The sequence below is a fragment of the Malus sylvestris genome, chromosome 16 (assembly GCF_916048215.2).
Source record: "Malus sylvestris chromosome 16, drMalSylv7.2, whole genome shotgun sequence".
Lineage (NCBI taxonomy): Eukaryota > Viridiplantae > Streptophyta > Magnoliopsida > Rosales > Rosaceae > Malus > Malus sylvestris.
Window position 1 is genome coordinate 33,509,983 of NC_062275.1, and position 16,949 is coordinate 33,526,931.

Below are 16,949 nucleotides of genomic sequence, written 5' to 3' on the forward strand. Positions count from 1 at the left end.
GCATGAAAATGAAGTAGTTGGGTCCAACGTCCCTAAGACAACACGCCTTAATGTGATTAAACGCATAACTAAAATCAATCACCATCCCTAGACCGAGATTCAACACTAGGCTCGTGTTGAATCTAAACGAAGGTTCATAGTCATCTTAAGGCCCTAAGGCAACTATATAGTCCATCAAATGAATGCAAAAGTTTATGTTAGTAGTATCATATACTCTTGCTTTAAAAACCGTTTTATAAGCATAGTGGGAGTATTATATACAACTAAACCAATCAAATGGACCAATAGTTGTAATAGGACCAAAATTGTTTTAATAAAGATTAAAATGAATATTTATATGTGATGAGACCTAAAACCCTCAACCAAACCATTATTAAGTTGATAAGCGTGAGAGTGCTTTGAACACTCTTTCGTGGCCTTCCACCGTGGTGGGCTTCAATCGTTTGTGACTCATACACCATATTCGTCCAGTTCTGGGGTTGCAAAGTATGTGCTTACATTCAGGAGAAGCCTATACACATATGATGAAGTGAAGGTAGGCAACGAGTGTGGTCAATATGATATTCTTCTGAGGCCATTCTTGAACCCCTACTTGAACTAGCATGGTGGGAATGACTTAACTAAGTGCAATGTGCCAATATGATATTCTTCTGAGGCATCATTCTCTAGAGGCCAAACTAGATGGGTACTTGCAAGAGATGCAAATGAGTAAGTGTACTCTCTCATTATTATTAACGCTAGCCAATATGATTTTCTTCTGAGGTGGGCTTGGTAGTAGTGAGCCTCCCATACCCTACTAAGAGTTTCCTCCAAAACTCTCGAATTCCAATGAGGGATATGGAATTTGCCAAAAATAGTGGGTGGTGCTATTTGATTTAAAGACCCGGATCAAATGGCTTAAAATCAATCAATTTATATTCGTTATGTATTTATTTACCAATATATTTGCAAACGCTATCCAAAATTTGACAAAGAAAAGCCGAATGCTTTAGTTTCCGGACTTGGTACTACAAAACCATAGATTGTCTTTAATGGCTTGTAAATGTACCTAAGTAGTCTCATCCTCACAATCTTCCTATTGATAATGTATCATTGGAAGAAGATGTTAGAAAAAGTCTATCATAAAGACAACAACACTTTTAATGTCATAATTCTTCAATTACAATTTGTTGTATGAAGAAATAAGAGTTGCTTTGAACAACCCTTAATCAATGCAAACATTAGTGCTTGTTTCTTTGTTACATGAACAAGGAACTTTAGAAGAAAGCACAAAGGCATGGACACTTAATGTGCCATGATTCTTCACTTACAAATTGTTGTATGAAGAAATGAGAGTTCCCTTGTACAACTCTTGAAAGTTTGTAATTATGTTTAGAACATAATGGTTGGTTGACAAAAATAGTCCATTAACATGGACTTATGATGATTTTGAATCATTGAGTGTTGAAGTGATAAACCACTTAACGAGACGGAAACTGGGCAAGGACTTCACCTTTATGTCCCTATCCTAATGGTTCACTAAGTTTATTGTAAACTATATTGTGAACAATAATCACACACTCTCCAAAATGTTTGATGTGTATAACACAATTGAAATAAGTTTCAAGAGAGATAGTGGGAGTTTAGGGACCATGACTAATGTAGTCAAAGGTGAAAGTCAAATAAAGAAGATAAAAATAACTCCAAGGGAACAAACTTTCTTTATGAAAGGATGGACATTGGAAGGGGTATTTGCAAGAAATGTCTTGCAAGTGTCAAGAACACACCTTTCGAAGGTGTTGTAAATTGTTCTTGAATAGTTCAAAACAGTTGGTTCTTCTACTTGAATGCTTGATTCTGTATTAGTAACTATGTTTTACAATCATTGTAAAAGTGTGACTAATAAGAAGTAGAAGATATATGAGAGAAGAAAAGGTGCTTCACATTCGAAACGTGAATAAAATAAAGATCTCTGCGAAAGCAGATAGTACTTACTTCCTCATATGAACTACCAAAGAAATTGGAAAAACCAAAGATTGTCTTTACATTCCAATTTTAAGGAATTTAATTCCGTCACTATAGTAGAGATGGATGAATGTTTTGTTTGACAAAACATTGTTCTTTATTAATCAATGATTGGATTATAGTAATCTAATTGATTGTCTCTATAGTAGAGATGATATGGTAGTGTTAACTGTGTAGAATACAATGATGCTTAAAACCCAAAAGGTTGCAAGGTAGTGACTAATCCCAACTGAGTTGTGATACCTCTAAAACATAAATTACGAGTTGGTCATAGATGGATGCTTTGGATCGTTAGATCCGGATCCAACACCTTCTTGTTAAAATTGTATAGAGACAAAATGTTTGAATCTTTATTCTTTTGGAAAGAATAAAGAATCACAAAGTTGTTGAGGTTAATTCACTTAGATGTTAGTGGCACTTATCCACAACATAATACTACTCATGTTGGATGACATTCACCGAAGATCACCCTCGGTTGGACTATAGTTTATTTTAAATAAACACAAGTCCGAATACTTGGCAAAAGGTTTCAAAGAATTCAAGAAATGTGAGTTGATGAGTAAGACGTCTAAAGTATTTACATCCTTAGATTTGATCCAAGGAATGGTAACACTTTAGAATAGTTTTCTTGAAAGATATCAAGGAAAGAAGCATCATAATATAATAGATTTCTCCATAAGGAGAAGAACGAACTCAAATAAGATTTAGTTCGTTGGATATTATCAATTACCCATATATAGGATATATACTTCTAAAAACAATATGATTGTCAATTAGAAGATCTTCCAAAATTTTCATGACTCCATAGGATGTAGTTGGAAAGAAAGACAAATCTTAAGCATGTTAAGATTTGGGGTTGTGAGCTAATAAGCAATATTTGTTTGATAACAATCTTGTGGGATATCCTTAAATTAATTTTTGCATATTGCTTCTATAAACCAATTAACAAATGTTGTTTTGTTGGGTAGTTCATTGTAATCCTACAATGTGATTTGCCTAAGAGCAAATGAACGAGAGATAGAACTCAAAGAATGGGTTCTTTGAGAGGCAAGATGATAATCAACAAATATAACAACCTAGTTCCTATACCACAAGCTCCAAGGTAGTCAAGGAGGATTTATAAACCGTCTCAGTTGAATGGTTTGAACTTTATGACTATGTCATAGAGTTGCACCTCTTAATTCGAAAGAAATAAGAATGAAAATCCTTATGACTACATTGAGTGTATATATATGATATATACTCAAGGAAATGGTAAAGTACCATTTGACCCGAAATAATGAAACCTTCATAAGCTAATTGGTAGCTTAAGGTGACTACAATCAAAGAGAATGGTTGACTTTGAAGAAACCATCTTTGAGATAGTCTTGGTTTCAATTAATTCGAAGATTGCTAGCTACAACTAAATGGTGATTCAAATGTTTGGACATAATATGGGTTTCCGAAACCATTATTAAGATAGTCTTGATAATATATGTCTAAAACTATAAATCACAAGACATGTAAGTTGTAGAGATCCATCCATCATGAATCTTAGCAAGCTAGTGGGAGCTATATGCATCTTATGAGAGAAAGGTCAAATTGTTTGATTTCTCATAAAGATGTAAATGAATCTTTTGTTTACTAGGTTTACAAAAGATTAGTGGGAGTTAATGTCACATCCCGGCCCGGGGTGGATCACTTCCCGGGCCCGTTCCACTACCGTAGCACGATATTGTCCGCTTTGGGCCCCGACCATGCCCTCACGGTTTTGTTTCTGGGAACTCACGAGCAACTTCCCAGTGGGTCACCCATCCTGGGAGTGCTCTGGCCTCCTTCTCGCTTAACTTCAGAGTTCCTACGGAACCCGAAGCCAGTGAGCTCCCAAAAGGCCTCGTGCTAGGTAGGGATGGGAATATACATTTAAGGATCGCTCCCCTGGGCGATGTGGGATGTTACAATCCACCCCCCCTTAGGGGCCCGACGTCCTCGTCGGCACACCACGGCCAGGGTTAGGCTCTGATACCAATTGTCACATCCCGGCCCGGGGTGGATCACTTCCCGGGCCCGTTCCACTACCGTAGCACGATATTGTCCGCTTTGGGCCCCGACCATGCCCTCACGGTTTTGTTTCTGGGAACTCACGAGCAACTTCCCAGTGGGTCACCCATCCTGGGAGTGCTCTGGCCTCCTTCTCGCTTAACTTCAGAGTTCCTACGGAACCCGAAGCCAGTGAGCTCCCAAAAGGCCTCGTGCTAGGTAGGGATGGGAATATACATTTAAGGATCGCTCCCCTGGGCGATGTGGGATGTTACAGTTAATCATATTCCTAAATATAATATATATATGATATATTAATTTTGGAAATGAAAAGAATACTTCTTCGTTAAAGTTATGACTTTAAAACATTGTATGAAGATAGAATGTATATGGGAGATATAGTCTATATACATGGGATGGAAATCTATATTGATAGATTTTAGGATATAATTGGATTATATCAAGCCCTAAATATAGACAAAAGATGATAGGAAGTTTCTCATATGATGATGAACTTCAATCAAAAGGACAACTCTAGTGAGACTAAGAAGTTGCTCTTCTCAAAGAGAACGTACTCTTTGACTCCCAAAGAAATAATGCGTAAATAGAATTCTTTATGCAAACGCATAAAGGGGATTTATGTATTTCATATTGTATGAAAAACATTGATATGAGTTGTACCTAGAACGGTACAAGACGATATCAGTACAAGCCCAGGATCAGAACCACGGCAACTGTCAAGTGAATCCTTAAGTATTTAAGAAATACTAAAGGATAGATTCCTCAAAGAATGAGGAAGAATTAGAGTAACGTAAAGGAAGCGTAAATGTATTAGATTATGAATCTAATCCATCATTAGATGTTTCTTCATTATGAATGAAGAGATAATCAGATATCTCTTTATTATGACTAAAGAGATATTTGGATGGAAACATTAAAAGTAATGACTTTAGTGTGTTCCATTATGAATGCAAAATATATTGCCATATAGAAGCTTACAACAATGTTGTTTGGATGGGAAAGTTCATTTATGAACTCTCTATTCGGTTCCAACCAGAAAGTGTATCTAGTGTACTGACACTATGACACTAATGGGGCGATAGCTCAAGCCAGGGAATCAAGGTCTCATCAAGGTCCGAACTCAAATGAGAGACTGAACCACATGATTGAGAATCATGTATAATGGTGACGTCGTTATTCTCAAGGTTGCTTCTATGGATAACATATAGTTATCCATTGTCTAGGCCTACTATTCAGCCATTTATGAAATGACTAAAGAAGAGGTATCATCACTGATGACCAAGCTGATTGGCTCTAGTGCAAGTGGGAGATTGTTGGAAATGTGCCCTAAAACCATCATATGATGATACTTTACGGACATTTCACATGTTAAACTAATCTAGTTTAATATCAAGGGCAAAGATTATTGTTTGAGCCGTCTCATATAAATGTTATATGCTTAAACGATAAGTCCAAGGAATATGTGATTGGGAGAATGCGATCTAAAGAAGTTAGATTCATGAGACCATTCTTTCGTAGACACATCCTAAAGGTTCCTGATCATAGGATTGCCAATTGGGCATTGACAGTCCGTTAAGATCAGTACGTGATGTGTCTTCTCTTAGGGAGAGTGACTAGTCTCGAGTCATTGGTGTGTGTGACATCAAGACAAGTACGTAAGTGCTCAATAGAGAATGAGTTCATTGAACACGATCAACGAAGAGTTCTCATATTCTTGTCACATGAGAACTCATGGTTGGGATAATGCAAAGTAATCCTTTGACCTGAGGCATCATAGTTGTCTTGTGGTTAAGTCCTTGATCTTTGATTATGTCAAAGTCACTCCATCAGGAGGGTGTCCACGGCATAGTTGGGGTTAAGCCACTTAGCTATGGAGGCAAGTGAATGCGTAACAAGGGATCTCTAACCTTCAAACCATTTGAGGGAGAATACTCTATGATATGATTAAGAATCTCTGGCCAGAGTATGAATGAGATTTAGGAAAGTCGTTCCAAATCACATTCAAGGTAATCATATAAGCACACGAATCACATTGGATAGTAGACATGAATAAACTATCAATCCAAACAATGTGGTCAAGAGTATTGTATTAGAGAAAGACCGTATTGCATTTGTAATCCTAAACTGAATAGGTTATTTACCTCTTCTGATTAGCTTGGGTAACCATGATATGCTGCGAGGTGTCACTCATGGTTTGTGGAAGCCCTAAACGTGTATAATCACTAAAGGGAGAATTGAAAGTAAGTTTCAATTCATAATCGATTTGAAAGAGTTCTAATCGCCCACTGCCTCGCTAAAAGGAACCTAATGGATCGTACACCGTGTAAGGTGGAGATTGAAGAAACAATGGAGATGAGTAAGAATAATTAAATGGTTTAATTATTTATGGCAAGGATTAATTAATATGTTAATTAATCAAACGAATAAGTTCGTTAAAGACCTCGGGATAATTTTGGACCTTAAGGCCCAATGGGCTTCGAACGTCAAGCCCATTGACTTAAGTTGTATGACAATTTAAGGAATAAAGATTCACAAAGGCCCAAAAGCCCAAATCCCTTATATGGCCGGGCATGTGCGTTGTATTAGGGTTTTTGGTTCTTTAGGTCATTTAAAGAAGTGACTATATAAAGAACTTTATAGCCTAAAATTCATTAAGGGTTTCTTTTAGGAAATTGGAGAGAACACCAAGCTCTCCTTTCTCTCTAAAGAGGCCGCCCCCCCTTGGAGGGATTAGCTAGCAATCCCACTCCTCCAAGGTCACTCATTTCTTCTCCAATCTAACCTTGGTGTAGACACTTAGAGGTTCTCAATTTTGGGAACTTGGAGAACCATATTCTTCCATCCAAAACCATGGATTTAAGAAGCAAGGAATGAAGGCCCTCTCTTTGGGTGATTAGCCTTTGCTTATGCAAAGAGGAATCTACAAAGGTATAAATTTTTCAACTCACTTTGATTTGAGTTGAGTCTTGGGTCACCAGTCTACTAGGCTTTGAATTTCATGGGTAACGTTTTGTTTTTGAATGCATGCAAGCATGATTCCGCCTTTTAATTGTTAAATGCATGCTATAGATGTTATTCAAATGAACATGTTTTCTCAAAATCATCCTTCAAAGATGGCATAATAGAAAGCATCATATCAGGCCCTTGGTGCTTGTTTGAGGCCATAAAGAGACCACTTAAGCTTACAGACATGATTTGGCCAAGTGGAATCGACAAAGCCAAGGGGCTGAACCATATAGACAACCTCTTTTAAAGAACCATGCAGGAAGGCATTACTCACATCAAGTTGATGAACAAACCAGTCATAGGTGACATTTATGGATAGAATAATCCTTATAGTTGTTGGCTTTGCAACTGGGCTAAATGTCTTACAAAAGTCAATGCTTTCTTGTTGGTGAAACCCCTTAGCTACTAACCTCGCCTTATATCATTCAATTGAGCCATCGAGTTTGTGCTTGATCTTAAACACCTACTTGCACCGACTAAGTTTTAGCTAGGATTAAAAAGAACCAGATCCCAAGTTTGGGTAGCTTGTAAAGCTTGAAATTCATCCTTCATGACTGTCATCCAATTGGGATTCTTAAAAGCTTGCAAAAATGTAGTTGGAGTATGAGGAAGTCTTGTGAGAGAATCAACAGTTGTTGTTGGAAGTTGATGTTTTGTTGCAGTAAAAACCTTAGGTTTGTGAATCCCTGTTTTTGCCTTTGTAACCATAGGATAATCATTTACAGGAATAGAGACTGGTCGAGGCTCAGATATAGATGTAAAGATCTCTGGACTAGGAGTGGTTGCTGAGGAGAGATGTGAGGATGAAGTAGTTGAAATACTTGCTGGTGAAGTAATGGGAATACTTGATGGCGAGAGAACTGGAATAGTGATAGTAACTGGAGCATTTACTGGTGAAGTACTCATTGATGAATGCATTGTGGGTGAATGAGAATCTAAAAAGAAACCAGTCTTGAAAGGAAAGAGTTGCTCATCAAAAGTCACATGTCTTGAAACATAAACCTTGTTAGTCACATGATCAAGACACCTATAGCCACTGTAATTAAGGCTGTAACCCAAAAACACACATTGCTTGCTTTTGACATCCAATTTGTTGGAGGAATAAGGTTGTAACTAGGGATAACAAGCACACCCAAAAGGCTTTAGAGTATGATACCCAGGAGTGGCATTGAAGAGCAATTCCCAAGGACTAAAGGTGGAATTCTATGGTGGCAATCTGTTGATCAGGTAAACAGAAGTTTGAAAGACCTCGACCTAGAATCGAGGAGGCAAACAACTTTGAGAAAGTAAGGTTCTACCCATTTCAAAATGTCGATGCTTCATCTCTGCACACCCATTCTGCTCAGGGTTATGAGGGCAACTCAATTGATGAGTAATACCTTGATCATTAAGAAAATTCTGAAACATTTTACTTAAAAACTCACCCCCTGAATCGAATCTGAGACATTGAATCTTGCATTCAAATAGAGTTTGAACTTTGGAAACAAAAGTCTTAAACACTGAATACACATTATATTTATAGAACATAGCATAAAGCCAACTGTATTTAGTATAGTCATCTACCAAAATAAGGTAAAATCTGTATCCAATACATGAAAGTGTGGGTGAAGGGCCCCATACATCAGCATGAAGTAAATGAAAGGGCCTAATGGAAGTACACGACAAAGATGAAAATGGAAGTCTAGAGGCCTTCCCCAATTGGCAATCAGAGTAGATAGAAGATTTACGAACATAACCAATAACAGGTAATTAATTCTTATTGATAACAGTATGTAAAATAGGGCTAGAAGGGTGTCCTAGTTGTTTATGCCATGTATGAATATCAACTTTAGCAATCATCAAAGCTCGAGGAGAAATAGCAATCCTAGAGATGCCATTGGATGCCTTCCAGTAGAAAGGGTACAAGCCACCTTCACAAGGGCCTAGAAAAGCATCCTCCCAGTGCTAAGATCCTTGATATAAAATCCAAACAGATCAAAAGTCAGAGAGCATCAATTATCATACACAAACTTATAAATTGAAAGCAAGTTATGAGAGGCTTGAGGAACTAGCAACACATGATTGAGTTTAAAAGTAGCATTGGTTGTAAGAAGTAAAGCATATCCAGTATGTGAAATGCATAGACCTTTACCATCTCCAACAAAGAGTTGTTCACTTCCAGTGTAGGGAAAAGCAGAATTGAGGGAAGCTAGATTGGGAGTGACATGAGGAGAGGCACCGCTATCAGCAAGCCAATAACTCGGGGGAGGAGAAGTAGTAGCAGTCATACCCATGGGTGAACTAAGTTGAGACCTCTGAGAAGCAATTTGAGAAAGTCTGTTACAGGAGAGAGCCTCGTGACCAAATTGAAGACATAATTGGCATTGAAGATTACGGCCAGACAGAAACCAGGTACTTTTTTATTTATTATTAAATTGATTGTCCTCAGCAATATTCCAGCTTAAATTAGAGTTTTAGAGTCTAATTCCGATGAAATTACAGGAGAGTGCGAGGGGAGTGAATTATTTTGTAGTCTGATACTGTGGAACTACTTGGGGACGATATACATCTGATTCTCCTGCATGACAAGAGGTAAAACCCTGGATGATGCTTTTCTCATACTTGTCTCGTTTGCGACATAACTCTAATCTTCTGGTAGGTGTGATGGGACTAACAGATATATCGGTTTCATTGATGCAGCGAGCAAGCAAACCTGTAAAGATAGGATTATCAAACGGTGCTCTGATTTTCTGGACTGTCAATTTTGAAATATTTTGGATGGAAATGGACTTTCAACGCTTCCCACACTCGCAATTCCTTCCAGGGACATCTAGACCTCAGCTCTGTTGAATAGCTATATAAAGATTGAATGTATGTGGGACTTCGTCGGTCCAGAGAGAAAACTATTGAACTATAAAGATAGGATTATCAGAGGGAAAACGATGTTAGCTTACTTCAACCACTCAGGTACTTGTGTATGTATGTACTTCTGTGGTTTCCATACGGCGGAATGCTTACTCATCTTTCAATGCCTCTGTCGTCTTGTGGTAGGTGCATATACATATGTTCCTCTATAAACACAATGGTTGGAGAGAGCTTGGCTTATTGGCACCGCTTGCTAGAATGCACTTGTGACTAGACTTGGTGGCTGGCTGCTATGCCTACAGATTTCAGTGTAAGTAGTTGAACACTTTGAGTGTAATTTGTTCTTCCTTTATGTATCAATGTAATTCAACTATGCAATCAGTCAGGACAACACGGTGGGACTAACGTATTTGTCGGCTTTATTGATGCAGATGGCAACTCTGGAATTGTAAAGATAAGATCATCTACAGCCAACGATTTAAACATGCATCAATTGGTTCCTTGAATGGTGCTAGCTCCAGTTATCTGGCATGAATATAGTTCTCCTTTAATCGGAGAGGTAAACCCTGGTATGATGTTTTTTTTTTCCTAATACTGTTTATAGTTTGAGTATAAGAGACATGCCTTTTCATCTTTTCTTGATGTCACTCTCATCTTCGAATGGGTGCAGATATGCTTTTGTACAAACAAAGTGGTTGACCAACACGCTTGTTCCTTGTAGGAGTGTCTTCATGCTTGCGTTTGTTGGTATTCCAGTAAATGATATTACTTGAATAAGTGGTTGGCTGGTGTGCTACAGATTTCACAAGAATAATAATTCTTATGTTGAGCACTGCGGATGATTGATAATTGAGTGTTCCACCACTCTCTTTTGTTTTTTAAGTTCCATTCACTTGTTTTCTAAGATAAATGTATCAAAAATAATTTCTTCATCTTTGAATTTAGGAGTATCTTGTTAAGCTGAGGTATGAAAAAGGAAAGCAGTTGAGTTGGCATCCTATTGAAATGGATTTGAGAGGAAACATGCTTTTCACAGTTCGATTTATAACGAAACGGTAGAAAGCGTGTGAAGGTAAAGCTCCGCATTCTTTTCCTACATTTTCATCAAAACTCTTCATCCACGTACTCTCCTTAAAGAAGAATATATATCACATAATGAAATTGTGCCTATTGTTGCCGCCAATGAACATCTTATCTCCTGGAAGTGATCCAAAGGAACTGAGAGGTTATAGCATTCTTCTCATCGTTGTGGATTTCATGAGCAATCAAGAGAATATTCAAAGTTGCATCGGGACTCAGAGGTTTGTTTTCTTTATATTAGTGTGTGTGATGTCGTGTGACTCGCATAGCAAGTTAACAAACGAAACAAAAAATTATTTGAACATTGCAGATTTGCTCACTATATATGCAGGCAATCATTTGACTCGTGAGCAGCTCTAGAGGAAGATGCCGTGGAGAAATTGACGATGATACGCTTTAACCCAAGTTTGATGATGAAAGTTGGAGCAGCGGACTCTCAAATTTAGAAACCTTCTTGGTAAGTAGCAACTCATCTGTGGTAGTGCGTCATGTACATTATCACACATAACAGGATTTCCCAGTTGCTAAGGGGTCGATTCATTGTTTCCCTTAATATATAGTATTTGTTTTTCTAATTCGTATGCAGCCACACACTTTGTTGCTGCCTGTGCAGCAAGTGCTAGCGTAGGGTTTCATTTTTCTCTACCACGTACGTTTTAGGCCAGAACGTTGCATCGTTGGCTGCCAATGGCCGTTGATTTGGAGGCTGCAGCTGTGGAAGTGGAGAGTAACTCCACTCTATCTTTGGCGGGACTGTAGCAAAAGAAGAAGGATTATTCTGTGTTTGGTTTAATATTATGTAAGACGAGAGCCCAAACAATGTTGCACATAGACTTGCATGATATCAAGAGTTGCTATAGTTTGAAGACTCCCCTGGACATTATTATGGATGTTTTAGTTAATACAAGCTAGATAGTCATAACTTGTAATTTGTTGGTGTGGTACTCTTTTTTCTTCAACTAGGTTGAAATCTCCCACAAGATTTTGATGAGGTGAATCTTTGACACCCTAAAAAACTTTAATCTTAGTAATAGTCATAACTTGTAATGATTACTTTTAAGTTTGCTCATAAACCATAGTGTGCTTTGTTCTGTAATGACTATTTTTAAGTTCATTTTATGTTGGGTGGTTAATAGAAATCTTCCTACAGGAGCCAATTAATTTAGGATCAAAGGAAACAAGGATCTACTGGAGACGTTGCTCAATGAACACCTGCTCCTTGCCACTTTTCACACTCTCTGGATCTCTTGTGTATGGAATCTAAAATCTTTGGACGGAAAGGGACTTGAGCACCTCACTTCCTCAACAGCTAGAAATTGTAGGGTGCAAGAGTCTCGAATTCTTGCCAAAAGAGGGTTTTCTAGTATCTCTTTCTTATCTGAGCATTGAGAATTGTCCTTCTTTGACGAAGAGGTATGAGAAGAAGCAGGGAAAAGATTGGAGAAATATAGCTCGCTTTCCTTGCATAAAGATTGATGGAGAAGTCATCATCATCATATAAGCTTTCATTTCATTCTCTCCAACCTAGAAACCAGCTTTCTTCTTCGTGAAATCTGGCCGACCCACAGCCTAAAACCGGATTGACCCAACCCGCAAACTAAAATCGGCCCAACCCAGTTGCTGGGCCCAATCCAATAACCTTTGGCCCATCAACCCACCCCAACCCATGTAAACCAGGCCCAACTCAGCAACCCAAGCCCAGATCCGACCTAAACCCAGTTCCAGTTTCCTAGGCCGGCACATGGCCCGTAGGTGAGTGCGAGTCATGACTGGCGCGTGGAGGAAGCTGAGGTCCCTCCTTAGGTTTCTCAACATGCCAAATCTGAATCCACCATCCGTTTTTCAAAATTCGACCATTTTAAAATATAGTTCATTTTTTAGCCGTACCTTGTATAAAACACGTAATTACATCAGTACGTTATATTTACATAAATGGTTTCATTTCTAGGTGAAACACATCACAAGGATCTGCGATGCCCACAAGGCGAGTTCGACTCAACAACATAATTTGTGACTGGGTCTTTTCTTTGATATACATATATTTGTTTAGTTTCTATATATACGCCTACTAATGAATTCTCTATATGACTGCCGTAATTAAATTAACATTTATAGGAAATGACGTAACGATGAGAATTAGGAAATCAATATAAATCTTACGGGATGTCTTAATTAAATTTACAGCTATGAATAATAGTATGTTGACTAAATTTATCGAATCACTGTGGCTTGACTATATTTATGCTATCTGCTCATCGTTTACTGCACCGATGTTAGTACTTGCCCAAGTTAGGGTCAGTCTTTCACGTGTATGTGTACATTGCACCATACGCCCACATTTGATCCATTGTAGGTACCAGTCCTATCCTAGATTGCTATAGGCAATTAGGACTCATATGTGTTGCGCATAGCGCTAGTCTTCATGTGATTGAAGTACTATAGCATATATCATTGTTACAACTAGTCATGTTCATGTCAGAATATCTCTGCATGAACTCATGTGTCAGCATGTGTTAATGAGCACTCGATATGATATGTTTGCTTGTGCAAGATTATGTGATTACGGACATCATGTGTTACTTACGCAATATTGTGCTATATTGAACTCTTGAGATATTGCAGGTTACGGTAAGTATTTTCTTACTATATGTAGTATGTATATTTTGGAAACTATATTTGTTTTACGACGAGGGGTTATTATGTTTTTGAAATGGTTTTTACAAAGCTTTATTTTTAGGCCCACTCACCCTTGTTTTTCGCCCCTCCAGGTTTTAGTGGCTAAGCTTTTGTGTCGACGAGGATTCTTGGAAAATCTTGGTATTGGAGATTACCTTCGATAGTATAATTCTCATCCTACCTCACTGTACTTTACTTATGCTCTGACATCACATGTGAAATGGGTTCATTCCCGCTCACAAGCGCACTCTTATATTTAGGCACTTTTAGGTTTAAATCTATTCATATTTTACACATCACTACACTTATGGCTTCATCACCCTCCTGGTGTCAGCCAACACAACTCGATTCGGAGTCGAGGTGTGTCATCACGTGTCCAAACCATCTTAACTGATTTTCTCTCATCTTATCTTCAATTGTGGCCACTCCTACTTTACCTCAGATATCTTTGTTCTTAATTCTATCATTTTTTATGTGGCCACACATCCAACGAAGCATTTTCATCTTTGTTACACTCATTTTTTGCATGTTTTGCTCTTTGACCGCCCAATATTCCATGTCATAAAGTATCGCTAGCCTTATTGTCATCCTATAAAATTTTCCCACAAGCATTATTGTCAATAGGGTTATCAAGAGTGTGTTGTTCGATGAATTCATCAACTCAATGTGTTGTGCGATGAATTCATCAACTCATGTATTGGGATGAATTCATCAACATACTCAGCCCACTTTATTCTTAATGCATCAATTTCCTGTTGAGTGTATGTAGCTTTTATCCTTCAAACTGCTCCTGCAAAAAATAAATAAATTGAATGAGAGGATCCTTACCAGAAGACAACAGAAAAACAAAAAGGAAAACTCTTTGTTGATCACTGTGGATCTTCCCGTCTCCCTTGTCCTTGTTCTTCTTGATTTGTGCACAACTAAATAGAAACCGCAAATTAGTGGTTCAATTTGCAGTTTAAACTAGTGGTTAAATAAAAATAGAATAAACACATATTTATCCAAGACTTGAAAGCAAAGCCTAAACCTAATGTAATTTTATGAGGTCTGGGTGAAGGGCAAGTCTGTAACATACTAGCTGAGATCGAAGTTGTGGTGCTACAACTTATCATCTCAATAATTGAACTAAAAAAAATAAACATAAAATTTATAAGATTATAGACTGAATGAGCAGGATACGAAATTATTCCTATGACCAAAATGAAGATAAGTGACAAAAAAAAGCAACACGCATGCAGAGAAAGGGAGAGAGAGTGTACCTTTGGAGTGATGTTTGTCATCATCACTAAACAAAATTTTGATTCTGAAAAACCTGTCATGATTCATATAAAAAAAAATCCAAGAACAATTTTCACAAGCATATAGAAATCCTCTAAACAAACCTACTCTCTTAAATACTAATTCATAAGACTGCCTCTGCTTGCTTTACGAATCCTGCAAATATTAGTCTATTAAATATGAATCATGAAGACAAACCTACTCTTTTAAGCATAAACCAGATGCGTCACCACCTCCTGTCCAAAACCCAATTCTGGGAGCAGACACTCGAGAATGAAGACATCAGACCGGAATTGAAACAACTACAAACTAAACTGACTAAACCACTTAAAACCACACAACTAAGATAAGAGTTTGTATCATAAAAGCATAAGTTTGCGCGAGTGAAAATTTGAGTACTGACAATGGTTCACTTCTTCTTGGCAGCAAACTTGGTGACCTTGGCACCGTTGGGATCCTTCTTCTCAACACTCTTGATAACACCAATAGCAATAATCTGGCGCATGCCACGAACAACAAAGCGACCTAATCAGAAAAGGTCTCCACAACCATGGGCTTGGTACATCTTCACCATAACTGCATCTCCATTCTTCAAGAACTTTGTCTCCTCAATCTCCTTGCCAGACCTCCTGTCAATCTTGGTAAGGATCTCATCGAACTTCCCAACCTTGTGCAGTTGATAAACAACGTGCTTCTCAAGCGTAGTGGCGTTAAAAAGAAATAATCTATAACTGCTTGAGAGATTTAAGGGATAAATCTTCCACTTTTTGTTTTAAAATCTTCCGCATATTTTATTGAACAAAAAAAAAAATATCTTCCTCACATTTTTTTTAGTTGCGTCATAATATTACTTTAATAACATTTTTAATAAAAGAATGTCATTAAAAAATTTACCAAGTGTCATGAAAGCCCTATTTTGTAGTAGTGTTTCCATACCTTAGTCTATATTAAGGGGATACGTAAGAGTTTGAACCCATAACACATTGAGTTGAAGAGAAAGACCTTAACCACCAAAGCAATCCACAATTTGCAATGCTCGAAAGGTTATGCTTTAATGTATCATGGCTTACGCCTTGCCTTTTGAAACGCTGATTTTAACATATCTCAATCCATGTCCAACCAGAAATTTGCTTGAAGTTTCAAACCAAAGAAATATTTTAGGGTAAAATTCAGTCTCTTGGTCCATCCCTGACCAAAATTCAAACTCGTTATTATATGAGTGAGTAAGACAATGGCTAGAGTTCCCACTTTTCCGTATCGAAATGTTTATGGTCGCGTAAAGTGTCAAAATTTGACAAAAGGATTTTGCTGTATTGTGCAGTGCACCTAAACTCTCGAACAGTTGTATCACGCGCGAAGGGAAGGAGGAAGTAGGTATACATGTGGTGGTCTGGTATGTATATATGTCAAACTTAATGGAGACACGTTCCCACCAAACCCCATATAATATCATTTATGCATGCCAGATTACCTCTTCTTTCGAATAACAATTACCTCCCAACTAAGGAATAGGATTAAGATTCTCTCTGTGAGGATATCAGGAATCGGTTTGTCAAATTCGTTCATCAGTCATTTTGTAGTCAAAATAATGTACGATAAACGATTAAGATGAATTGATTCTTAAGATCCTCACAAACAAGATCCGTAGAGGATCCTCATCCCCCAACTAGGGCTAATCTACCCTCTCCTCTCCACGGTCTTTGAATGCTAGCCACCCATGCACTCCTTCCCTTCTCTCCTATTATTACACCTTCCTCGATTTGGTTGGCTTCTCATGCTTGCCCTAACTTCTTTTTCTTGCATTTATTTGTTTACTTTATAATTATTCGTAACCTCCAAGAGTTTCACTTTTATTTTTAGTAAGAAAGGAAAATAGTTAAAGGGAGAAGCCCCTAGGGCAAACAGCAACTAAACAATCCCATTGCCTAGGCATCTAAGCATTATGAGAAAGAGATTGAAACCAACAACGCACATCGGAAGGGCCTCGATATGCCAAAGCATCAACAACAAATTTACCT

The 16,949-nt window shown here is 37.8% G+C and overlaps 2 long non-coding RNA genes and 1 pseudogene across 6 annotated transcripts; all 3 read left to right on the top strand.

The window, feature by feature from the left end:
* Positions 1 to 12,801, top strand: part of LOC126609306 (putative disease resistance protein At3g14460) — a 33,820-nt pseudogene extending 21,019 nt beyond the window's left edge.
* Positions 9,113 to 10,785, top strand: LOC126606657 (uncharacterized). 5 transcript variants are annotated; one of them, XR_007617284.1, is made up of 5 exons: positions 9,113 to 9,441; positions 9,532 to 9,621; positions 9,730 to 9,996; positions 10,081 to 10,234; positions 10,513 to 10,756. It is a non-coding gene; the product is annotated as an uncharacterized LOC126606657 (long non-coding RNA). The 5 variants fall into 5 exon arrangements; XR_007617281.1 differs by lacking the exon at positions 9,113 to 9,441 and having other exon boundaries at positions 9,452 to 9,621; XR_007617280.1 differs by lacking the exon at positions 9,113 to 9,441 and having other exon boundaries at positions 9,452 to 9,996; positions 10,513 to 10,785.
* On the top strand, positions 11,021 to 11,971 carry LOC126606659 (uncharacterized). Its single transcript, XR_007617287.1, has 3 exons — positions 11,021 to 11,195; positions 11,285 to 11,431; positions 11,561 to 11,971. It is a non-coding gene; the product is annotated as an uncharacterized LOC126606659 (long non-coding RNA).
* Positions 12,802 to 16,949: the final 4,148 nt, after the last annotated feature.